Raw genomic sequence first — 11,328 nt, 5'->3', positions numbered from 1 at the left:
GGTCTGTCCTTCTCCTCTCACTATTCTACAACTTACAAAATAAATTTTAAAGAAAGATCCAGAAGTATGTCCTATGCACAACAATGGTGGAAAGTAAAGGAAATTTAGTTGAGTTCTGCAAAACTTATACGACACAGCAAAAAGAGAAATGTTACCAGAAGCTCTGGACTGCTTTCTGCAGCTGGCCGCGAGGCCATGACTGTGTCCACGGCTGGCCTCCTCCACACCCCATCCCGTCTTCTCTCAGCTGGCCCTAGGCCGGTCCCGGTGGGCGACCCCACTCTTCATTTTGGAGGATGCTGAGGAGTGAAGATCTTCATCCTTGTTGCCATGGCCTTCCACCCACTGTCGTTACCAGACGTGGCTGGATGAGGAAAGACCTCGGGACCCACAGTCCCACCCGCATGGAGTAGCGCCCATTTCCTCTTCAGAGGATCACCCCAGCCACCACCATGGCGCCCTTTCTGGCCTCTTAACCTGGTGGCAGAGGAGCCCCGAAATGGGCCAGGTGGCAACCAGGACTCCCAACTCAAGGACATCCTTTTTTTTTTTCTCCAGTCAAAGCATTCCTCCGTTGGTTACCAAAATCCCCAAACCAGGAGAGTGAGGACCAACGGGGCCGAGAGGCACACTTTTGTGAGTGGCTCATTAGCTCTAATCACAAGATGTGTGGCCCCATGCCCACCCTGTGCACCCTGACTGGGGGGAAACGGCCCCACTGACTAGCTGCTGGTGCCGTATCCCTCAGGACACTGCTACAGCCTCGCAGCACTGTTCCTCCGCCGTGGTCTTAAATGATGCCTAAGAAGGCCAGGCCACCATCCCACAGGGCCACCTCCTTTTGAGTACCAGGTTAAATGGTAACCCTCTTGAGTCTTGGCCAGAAACGATGGGGAACCAGGACAGTAAATCAGGCTTTGTCTAAGGAAAGTGCCCTGCTGGCAGAAGTATGACAGGCAGGGGAGCAAATCCCAGTCTGAACAAGGGTCAAGGGTCAAGGGCGCTGGGACAAATCACTGCTACAAGGGCGGCTGCGGCTAGCGCTGTGTCAGCATGTTCTGGGGGCGTCTGGGGGGTGTCTCCAGGTGAGACGAGCTTTGGAATCACTGGACTCAGGGGAGCAGACGACCCTCCCCCGTGCGGTGGGCCTCATCATCCATGGAGGGCCTGGAGGAATGAAGGCGGAGGAGGCAGGAATTCATTCCTCTTCCGCCTCACCCCGTGCGCTGGGACATCTCAGCTCATCTTCTCCCGCCTTTGGACGGGGAACGCACTATCCGCTCGCCCTGGTCTCAGACCTTCAGACTCGGATTGAATTACACCACCGTCCCTCCTGGGTCTCCAGCTTGCGGACGGCAGATTGCGGGACTTCTTAGGCTCCATAATCACAGGAACCAATTCCTCACAATAAATCTCCTTTCATAGGGAGGGAGGGAGGTAAATAGGTGATAGATGGATGGATGAATGGATGGGTGGATACATTGATAGAGAGATATATGTCCTTCTGGTCCTGTTTCCCTGGAGAACGCTGACTATACAGGCTGCAAAGTCAGTGACCCTGCAGCCACGTGGCAGGCTGCTCTCCTGTGAAGTAAGGTACCACACTGCAGTGCAGAATTGGTTGCCACGGTGACAAACCGGGCTGCCAGCTGTAGGGGTATCCGGGGAGCCTCAGTGGCTGGACCCATGGGTGGCTCCCCTTCCCACCCCATGTCTGCTATGCACAGGAGGCCACTGGGCAGCGTGGGAGTGGCGGGAGTTCCAAGAACCTTACGAGAGTCCAGATACTTAACGTCGGCTGCATGACCCAGCAGACAAGTGACTTCAGGATGGGCATTTCAGGTCACCTGATGCCTAACAGACGAGAGTCAGTCTCTCCTTGGGCCCAGGAGGAAGCTGAATGCTGAATCTCAAGGGGAGGAAAGGTCCTGGCCAGAGAGGGTGTGGCTGTGCCCCACACTCGGGACGGGCGCTTGAGTTCTCTCAAAGCAGGCATCCACTCAGGCCACCTGGATATAGATAGAGGTAGAGAAGCAGACGCCCAGATGTGGTCCATGCTTCCTCCAGAAAGTGTTGTGCGCTTGTCCTTCACTATGAGTGTGTCTGTGTTCACTGTACCCCAGAGAGAACGTCACTGAGAATGCACGAGCCTGTCTTCTCATAGGGTCTCCTTCCCACTCTCTGCCACGCATGGTTTCTACCAAAGTGACCTCCTGCTTCCTCCTCTCCAGGTTCCATTGCCACCATGTCCTGGGGCTGAACAAGGGGTCAGGGTCCCTGTGCACTCACTCACAGCTGAGAGCCAGAGAGTTCAAGTCACCCCAAGGCTAGACCATGCTACATGCCTCCCGGGTGACAGCACACGGCCTCCGTGGCTTTCTGCATGTCAGGACACACCTAAAAAAGGCCAACACGAAAGCAGGGTTCACTGGCTAAGTTGCTGCTTGCCGGGTGCGATTGCCTGCATTGATTTGCTCCAATTAAGAACATCTGGGGGGCCCGCCCGGTGGCGCAGCGGTTAAGTGCACACGTTCCGCTTCGGCGGCCTGGGGTTCACTAGTTCGGATCCCAGGTGTGGACATGGCACCGCGTGACAAGCCACGCTGTGGCGGACGTCCCACGTATAAAGTAGAGGAAGATGGGCACGGATGTTAGCTCAGGGCCAGCCTTCCACAGCAAAAAGAGGAGGATTGGCAGCAGATGTCAGCTCAGGGCTGATCTTCCTCAAAAAAATAAATAAATAATTTTTTTTTTTTTTAAAAAAGGATTATCTGGAAGGACGGCTGCAATTATGTCTCACACACACACACCCCCTCGATTTTAATACCTTCCCCAATGCGGCACAGCCCGCAGCTGGAAAGCTGACCCAGGGTAACACCTAGAGGAGGGCTGCCGAGTCCCGTCCATCGCGCTCGCCTCGCTGGAGAGCGCCACACTGTTTCTGATGCTGTTCAGTCCACGCACGGCCATCCGGGCACGCGTGTCCTTGCCCACAAGTGTGAACATTCATCAGTCAGGCAGGTGTTAAAGGGCATCACCTTATGACTTTAATTCCCATTTCCCTGACTACTAACCCGGTTTTCACATGTTTCTTGGCCATTTCTGTTTCCTGCTCTGTGACGGGCCTTTTCGTGTCTTTTGCCCATTTTTCTCTCGGATCCCACATCTCACTGACGTGTGGGGCAGCTTTGATGTCTTACTGGGTAGAAACCGCTTGTCGCTTACGTGTATGGGAGATAGCTTCTCCTAATTTGTGGCTTGACTTCACGTTCTTTATAATGACTCCCGGTGAACAAATGTTCTTTGCTTGTTTCTTACCATCTCAGGAAAATTCTAATACAGAAAAGAAATAGAAAGAATAACACAATGAACATGCATATATCACTGTGATGGCTAATTTGATGTGTCACCTTGGCCAGGCCGTGGTGCCCAGCTGTTCTGTCAAACACCAGTCTAGATGTTTCCATGAAAGTATTTTGCAGATGTGATTAACATTGAAATCAGAGGATTGTGCGTAAAGCAGGTCACCCTCAATAATGTGGGTGGGCCTCATCCAAACAGTTGAAGGCCTTAAGAGCAAAGACTGAGGTTTCCCGGAGAAGAAGGAATTCAAGCTCAAGACTGAAGCATAGAGACCCTGCCTGAGTTTTCTGTCTGCCAACCTGCCCTACGGATTTCAGATTTGCCAGCCCTCACAATTGCACGAGCCAATTCCTTAAAACGAACCTCTCTCTGTCTCTCTCTATATACACACACACACATACATATTACTTTAAGAAATGTATAGGTAAATTTCTTAAAGTACACTACTGACGTCATGACCTTTCAACCATAAGTAGATAAATAGTTCAGCAAGTTCAGCATTCATCTCCACAAATGGAAGATCTTCTCCAACAAAACCACAAGCCCCAAAATCACATCTGGCTAAATTAACAATAATCCCCTAATAATATTGAAAATATAATCCATGTTCATTTGTCCCCAGGTCCCAAATGGCTTTTGTTGCTGGTTTGTTCAGGCTGAGAGCCCATCAGGCCCCCTGCTTTGGGAGTGTCTCTTTAGTCTGTTCTAATTCACAGCACTTTTCTCTACCCCTAGCATTCTTTCTCCCATATCAGTAACTCGCTTCAGGGACACAGATCAGGTGCCTGAAGGTCCCAGGGTCTGGATGCAACTTCCTTACGGTGCCATTTTACGTGCTCCTCCCTCCCGTTTTTCCAGTAACTGGAGGTTGGTGTTAAAGGCTTGGTCAGCTGGGAGCTCAAACACTTTGGCAAGAACCCTCCACAGGTGAGGTCCGGTGCTCCTTACTGCCCACACGTGGGGAACATGGTGTCGGCTGGTCCCACATCAGTGAGGCTGTTTGATCACCGAGGGCCACTGATATTTCCACTTCTTTGCAACCAGCAAACAGTCCGTGGAGGTCACGGTGATAACCAGTTCCAGCAAGCACGCCTCCTCCTCCTGGTTGAAACGTCAGCTGACGGTTCCTTGCCTGAACCAATCATTTCATCAGGTGTTGCAAAGCAGCACGTCTCTGACGGTGGTGGGCAGCATCTAAAATAGCCCCAAAGATCTCTGCGTCCTGATCTTCACACCCAGGTGCAACCCTCTCCTCCAGAGTGTGGGCTGGAACTGGGGGTTCACTTCTAACAACTGAATAAGGTAAAAGTGGTGAGGTTAGGCTACAAAAAGACCCAGCTCCCATCTTCTTCTCCTCACTGGCTCACTCCACTGGGAGCCAGCCACCATACTGAGAGCTGTCCTAGGGAGAGGCCCACAAGACAAGGAACTGAGGGTGGCCTCCAGCCAACAACCAGAAAGGAACTGAATCTTGCCCATAATCACTAAGTGAGCTTGGAAGCAGACCCTCCCTGGTCATGCCTTCAGATGAGACTGCAGCCCAGCCATCAAGGGCAGCCCATGAGACACCCTGTGGTAGGTCCTGGGGCTCATTCTTGCAAGAGACCCTCGGCCAGAGGGCTCAGCACTAAGCCATGCGTTGGCTCCTGACCTGCAGAAACCATGAGATAATAATTGGTGGTTGTTTTAAACTACTAAGTTTTAAGCTAATTTGTTACCCAGTCATAGATAGCTAATACACTGATTTTGCCATTCCTTCTGTGTTCCTTAGATGGCCCTTCTTTGGAAAACGAGCTTTCCCTTATCAACTAGGACTTCCTGGGAACTTCAGACATTCTTTTTTTTTTTGAGGAAGATTAGCCCTGAGCTAACTACTGCCAATCCTCCTTTTTTTGCTGAGGAAGACTGGCCCTGAGCTAACATCCATGCCCATCTTCCTCTACTTTAACATGGGACACCTACCACAGCATGGCTCTTGCCAAGCAGTGCCATGTCCGCACCCAGGATCAAAACGAGCGAACCCCAGGCCGCTGAGAAGCGAAACATGCGAACTTAAGCAATGGGCCACCCGGCTGGCCCCTAGAGATTCTTAATTTTGTTTCTTATTGGTCAGTTTTGTCCATTTATAATTTTCTGTCGATGTTTTCACTACATGACAGTTTTCAAATTTCATGGTCAGCAATTTTTTTTTTAACACTCTATTTTGAAATAATTCTAGATTCACAGAAAGTTGCCAAGAAATGTACAGGGAGGTCCCACGCACCCTTCACCCCTTCTTCAGAAAGTCTTATGGAAGATTCTGCTCTCTCAGCTTCCCCTTGTGGGCTTAACAGATGCTAAAAAAAATGCATAAAATTAATGAACGGGAAAATGAGGAAGGCACAGAGCAGAGTCACTGGGCCTGCGCCCAGCAGGGTGGAAATCTTTAGACGGTTATTAAGAAATTGGGTGGAGGCTGGCCCTGTGGCCGAGTGGTTAAGTTCATGTGCTCCGCTTCGGCAGCCCAGGGTTCGCAGGTTTGGAGTCTGGGTGCAAGCCATGCTGAGGTGGTGTCCACGTAGCAGAACGAGAATGACCTACAACTAGGATATGCAAATATGTACTGGGGCTTTGGGGAGAAAATTTAAAACACAAAAGAAGAAGACTGGCACCAGATGTTAGGTTAGGGCCAATCTTCCTCACCAAAAAAGCATATAAAAAAAAAATTGGGTGAATAAAATAGACATCCTTGGAGGCTAAAAAGAGGTCTTAATACAGCACTGTCAAGGTTGGTGGGCCAAAGGGACTCCCTGCTGGTCCCCCAACATGAAAGAGCCCCAAACAAGTCTGGTCTATTTACCCCAGCGTGGAGGAATGCAAAAAGCAGAAAAGCAGAGATTCCGATGAGAAAGCAGACCTGGAATGGCCTGAGGCAATAATCAGGCAGCTTAATCAAGAGAAAGACGGACAAAGGGCCGGGGTCTCGGCTCAGCCCCCGCTGGGACCCAGAGCCTTTAGCCCAGAGTGGGTAAAGGGTCAGGAGGTAGGGAAGAGAGTTCCCAGGACTCCTTGATTCGGAGCCCCGTGAGCCATGGTACCCAAACCCGTTGGTGAAGCCCTGACGTGAGCTACAACTAGAGTGAGAGCCCATCGAAACGCAAGACGATAGGATGTGAAAGTCGGAACGTCAGACAGGCTGTACGTCCAGAGGCCGCGTCTCCTTTACCGGAACGTTTTATGGGAATGGACATTGTGTAACACTGGGGAACAACGCCCCTAGTACTGTACTGTCTAGTCTGTAAAACCTGGTCTTGTCCTGTGGCTGAGGGTAAAAGAATGAATGCATGAGTTACATAATGAGGGAAATCCAATGTGACATTAACACCTCGAAAGAGGCTCAGAGCAAGAGGTGATGCTGGCTCTTAGCTCCATTACACCAGACGCCTGGAAGGGAGAAGCCATATATTGCCGAGACCACTCCTGCTTTTGGAACCTGATCGAATGGAAGCCTGCAAACCTGCGTGTCCTTGTCGGGGAGACGTTCTCATATGATATGACGGACTGCACTAAGCTAGTAATGTGCCAGGAGCTTTCGACTTTTAGGATCGTTTTGCTATAAGGGATCTAGTCAAAGACCAGAGGGTGGCCTGTGATATAATAAAAAATAAATATTTGGTCTTTGTTCTCGTTCCCCGGCACACAGCTCCTAAGACCCTAAGCATCTCCGGAGTGATAAGAGGGTCTTTTGTAGGCTAATGAGATGACTAGTGGCTGAGGGCCCCCAGGTGGCTTCAGGACAGGGGCGGGTCTCCAGAAAGACCACGTGTGATCACAGCCCCACCCCTTGACCTCCCCGGAAGAGAGAGAGGCTCACCAATGGCCATGGCCTATGATTTAACCAATCCTGCCTGTGTGATGCAGCCTTCACAAAACTCTGAACTGACCAGTTTTAGTTGGTCAACACGTGGAGGTGCCGAGAGGGTGGCACCCCCAGAGAGGGCAGGAAGCTCCGAGTCCTGTCCCCACACCTTACAGGGTGCAGCTCTGCCCTCTGTCTCTTCCTGAGTTGCGTCCTTTATAATAAACCAGTAATAATAAGTAAAACGCTTTCCTGAGTTCGGTGAGCCGTCCTCGCAAGTTATCAAATGTGAGGAGGGGTTCATGGGAGTTCCCACTCACAGCTGGTTGGCCCTGGACTTGTAATTGGCATCTGAAGTGGGGCTGAGCCCCTAACCTGCAGCATCTGACGCTGATTCCGAGTTGATGGTGTCAGAACTGACTTGAATGGCCCCCCCGCTGGTGCCCAGAGAATCAGAGAACTAAGCATTGATGTTGGAAAACATCGCTGAGGGACTGTTAGAAAAACAGCTGCAAAGGATGTTCGTGTACAGGTTTTTGAGTGGACATATATTTTCATTTCTTGTGGATAAATGCCCAACAGTTCAGGGCTGGGGCGGGTGGTGGTGGCATGTTTGGTTTTATAAGAAACTGCCAACCTAATGAAATATTCTTTAGCGTTTTAATCTCCTGCTGAATCGGCAGTGATGTCCCTTTTTAATTTCCTAACATGTTTTGTTTTTGTTTTAGTTTTTTCATGATCTGATTTGCCGGAGTCTGTTAATCTCATTCAACTCTTTGGGAAGCTTTTGACTGTTGACCCTCTCTATTTTTTTTTTTTTAGATGTGAATCACTCATTAGCAATCCACCAGAGTGGTTGATTTTTTTTTTTTAAAGATTGGCCCTGAGCTAACATCTGTTGCCAATCTTTTTTTCTCTCCTTCTTCTTCTTCCTCTCCCCAAAGCCCCCCAGTACCAAGCTGTATATTCTAGTTATAGGTCCTTTTGGCTCTGCTATGTGGGACGCTGCCACAGCATGGCTCGATGAGTGGCGCCATGTCTGCGCCCAGGATCTGAACTGGCGAAACCCTGGGCCACCGAAGTGGAGTGTGCCAACTTAACCACTTGGCCATGGGGTTGGCCCCTGACCCTCTCTATTGTAATGACACCCCTCATTTCATTAATTTCTGCTCTTTATTATTGTTAGCAAACCAGGTTTGCTTTGCCTGCCGCATGATTATGCCAATCGCCAAGACAAGTTTGCAAACAGAAAGGGTTTAATAACAAGGCAGCCAAGTGAGCAGACAGGAGAACTCAGCTCAAATCCTCCTCCTGGAGAAACGGGCATCAGGGATGTCAATAGGATAAAGGGGCAGGTGGTCTGAAGTGGGGAGAGATGACTGGAGGTGAGAAGGGAGGTAGCTGATGATCTGAGCAAGCGTAGTCCAGCTTCACGGCTCTTCACGGGACGCGTGTTCACAAAATGGCAATGTCACCGTGATCTGAGGGTGGAGTTTTCAGCTCCTTGACATCAAAGGGTGACCCATCGTCATTTGCGCAGGTCTAGTGGATGAGTTGGTGATCTTAACCAGCCTGAACTGGACAAGGAGTCGACCCTCAGTTCCTGAAAAACCCAAGCACCTGTGCCCATGGTGACCCAGGCGTCAGAGATCCCATCTGTACGGTGGGTTTCAGTAAAGCGTTAGCTAACTACTTCTGCAAACGGGCAACTAACCAAGGGCAGTTAAAGCAAGTCAGCCCCCAGCTGCACTATTTCCTCCCTTCTGCTTTATCTGGGCTGCTCTGTTATGCTCCTTCTGGCTTCTGCAGTTGGATACTTGGCTCCATCCCTTCCAGCCGTCCGTCTCACCTAAGTACCAAGACCCCACATTTCTCCCAAGCTCCACTTGGTTGCAGCCCATGAGTTTTTACTGTAGCTTTTCAAATATCATCCACTTCTAGGAATTTTTAAATTTCCATCACGATTTCTTCTTCGGCCCTCTCGTTGTTTAGAGTCGATGTCTCGTCTTGTCACCGATGACCGACCTGCGGCGGTCGGCAGGAGGGACAGGCCGTGTGATGCTGAATCTTCTACCATCGCGGAGCCTGTCTCATGGCAGAGTGTGGAGGAACGGGGCTCGAGGGGCATCCTGCTGGAGGACAGCCGCACCCGGGTCCCACCTCCACTGTCCTCGGAGTGCCCCGGCAAGCCCGGCCCAGCTCTCCTCAGTCTTTGGCCTGTCTTGACCTAGTGACAATGAGCTCCCCCTCCCCACTGGGGTCAGCTGGGGACACTCTCACCCGCAGCAGGCTCCTGAGTTGGCTTTGGTGCCATGAGAAGCAGCCCATGCCCCTGGTCACATTCCTGCCAGCTCTCCCTTATCTGGTCCCACTGCTGCCCTTCCAACACCCTGGCTGGGGGCGGGGGGTGGTGGGTCACAGGCCTCCCAGGATTTCCTCGTGACTCTTCCCCCCATCTCCCCAGAAGGGGGTTTTGCAAATTCTTCAGAAGCAGCGGCCAGACCACAGCCAGGGCCTATGTTCCACCTCTGTCCCCCGGGAGATGTCGTGTGGCAGCCTGGCCACTTCCTTCACCAGCTGGGGGTGTGCTGGCCACTCAGGTTTTCAGCTCTGAACAATAAAACTCTCAGGTCCCCTTGCAGATGGACATGCACTGTCCTGGCCATGTCCCACTGCTTGGGCTGGGCAGGGTGCACAGGTGTCTACTCTTGCTCTCTCTGCACCTCTCTCTGTACACTGATATACAATTCCTTACGTATATCAACATCTCACAAACATAAAACATAACACTGGAGGCTCGACGACACCCCATCGCCGGCCTGCTGTGCACCAAGCTCCCGCGTCCTGGTCCCCGGCTCCCAGGATGGTAGGAACCCTGCAGGCTCGGAGCAGCCTCTCCACCTGAGCGCTGGTCTATGCACTTGCAGGTGCTGACTCACTCCGTGTCCCAGGAGGTCCTGGTGCTGTCCCATCGCAGACACAGAGGAAACTGAGGCCCAGCAGTCGGGCAGAGGACCCCTGGCCATGTGGCATCCCCCTCGCCGTCCATAACACTCACCCTTGGGAGGCAGGAGGGTGGCAGGAGGAGGAGAGGAGGTGACAGACGCTGTGAGGGGTGCAGTGGGAGGTCCTGGAGAATGGCAGCAAGGGGCCTGGGCAACTCTCAAACGCCCCCACTGGGGGCTCTCAGGTCCCCGCCCTGTGCCCACGGATGACAGCCCTCCTTCCTCCCTGCGCGTAGAGGCAGCCAGCATTCTGGGCACCTCTCCAGATGGACCCAGGGTGACCCAAGCGGACAAACACTTCAGCTCTCAGACCAGACAGGCATTTCAAGTCCTCAGGCACACGGGAGAGCGAGGCGTGGGCACTGGTGGTCTCAGTCCTCCTGGCCCAAGGGACCAGCAAGCCCCAAATCCAGGGGCCAAATGCAACAAAGGGGGCCCTCCAGAACCCAGGCCTGGGTCACAGGCCCCGCCAGGCCTCGGGGCAGAGGTCACACAGCAGTCCCTGCACGCCAGGTCCTGGACGTCCAGGGGGTGAGGCACGTGACGTGACTGAGACCAGAGTCAAGGGTAAACTCCCCACCCCTCAGTGGGAGGGCGCCACAAAGTTCCAGAGCAGAAGCCTGGACACAGGTCGTGGTGAGGCCTGGGGACACCAACACGATCTGTCATGGGGGGGACAGATAACTCAACTTCAAAGTCAAAGCTGCTGGACCATGACAAGGCAGATCCCAACCCAGTGTGCTCATCACCTGGAGATTCTGGACCTGGAGGTGGACACCGAGACCAGACCGGCTTTAGGAGGCAGAGAATGTGCTCCGTGGGAGGTAAGAAGAGTAAGTTGTCTGGTGAGCAGAGGGCTGCTGGTGGGAGAGACAATGCCACCGTCCACTGCACCAAGTCCTCTTCCTGGGCCAACAGAAAGATTACATTTCCCAACCTGCCCATGGTCAGTGTGGTCACACAGGGGTCATGTGACTGAGTTCCAACCAATAGGATGAGAGGGGAAGTGATGTAATCTATTTCTTACATAGTCTTCCCCTTTCAAGGTGACCTTGGAGGCCACATGTTCCCAAAGACAGTTGGAAGATGCAGAAGAGGTACTTAACCCACATTAGACCACAC

Source organism: Equus quagga, chromosome 17 (genome assembly GCF_021613505.1).
Source record: "Equus quagga isolate Etosha38 chromosome 17, UCLA_HA_Equagga_1.0, whole genome shotgun sequence".
NCBI lineage: Eukaryota > Metazoa > Chordata > Mammalia > Perissodactyla > Equidae > Equus > Equus quagga.
The sequence above is the reverse complement of the archived record's forward strand: the minus strand, read 5'-3'. Positions refer to the sequence as shown.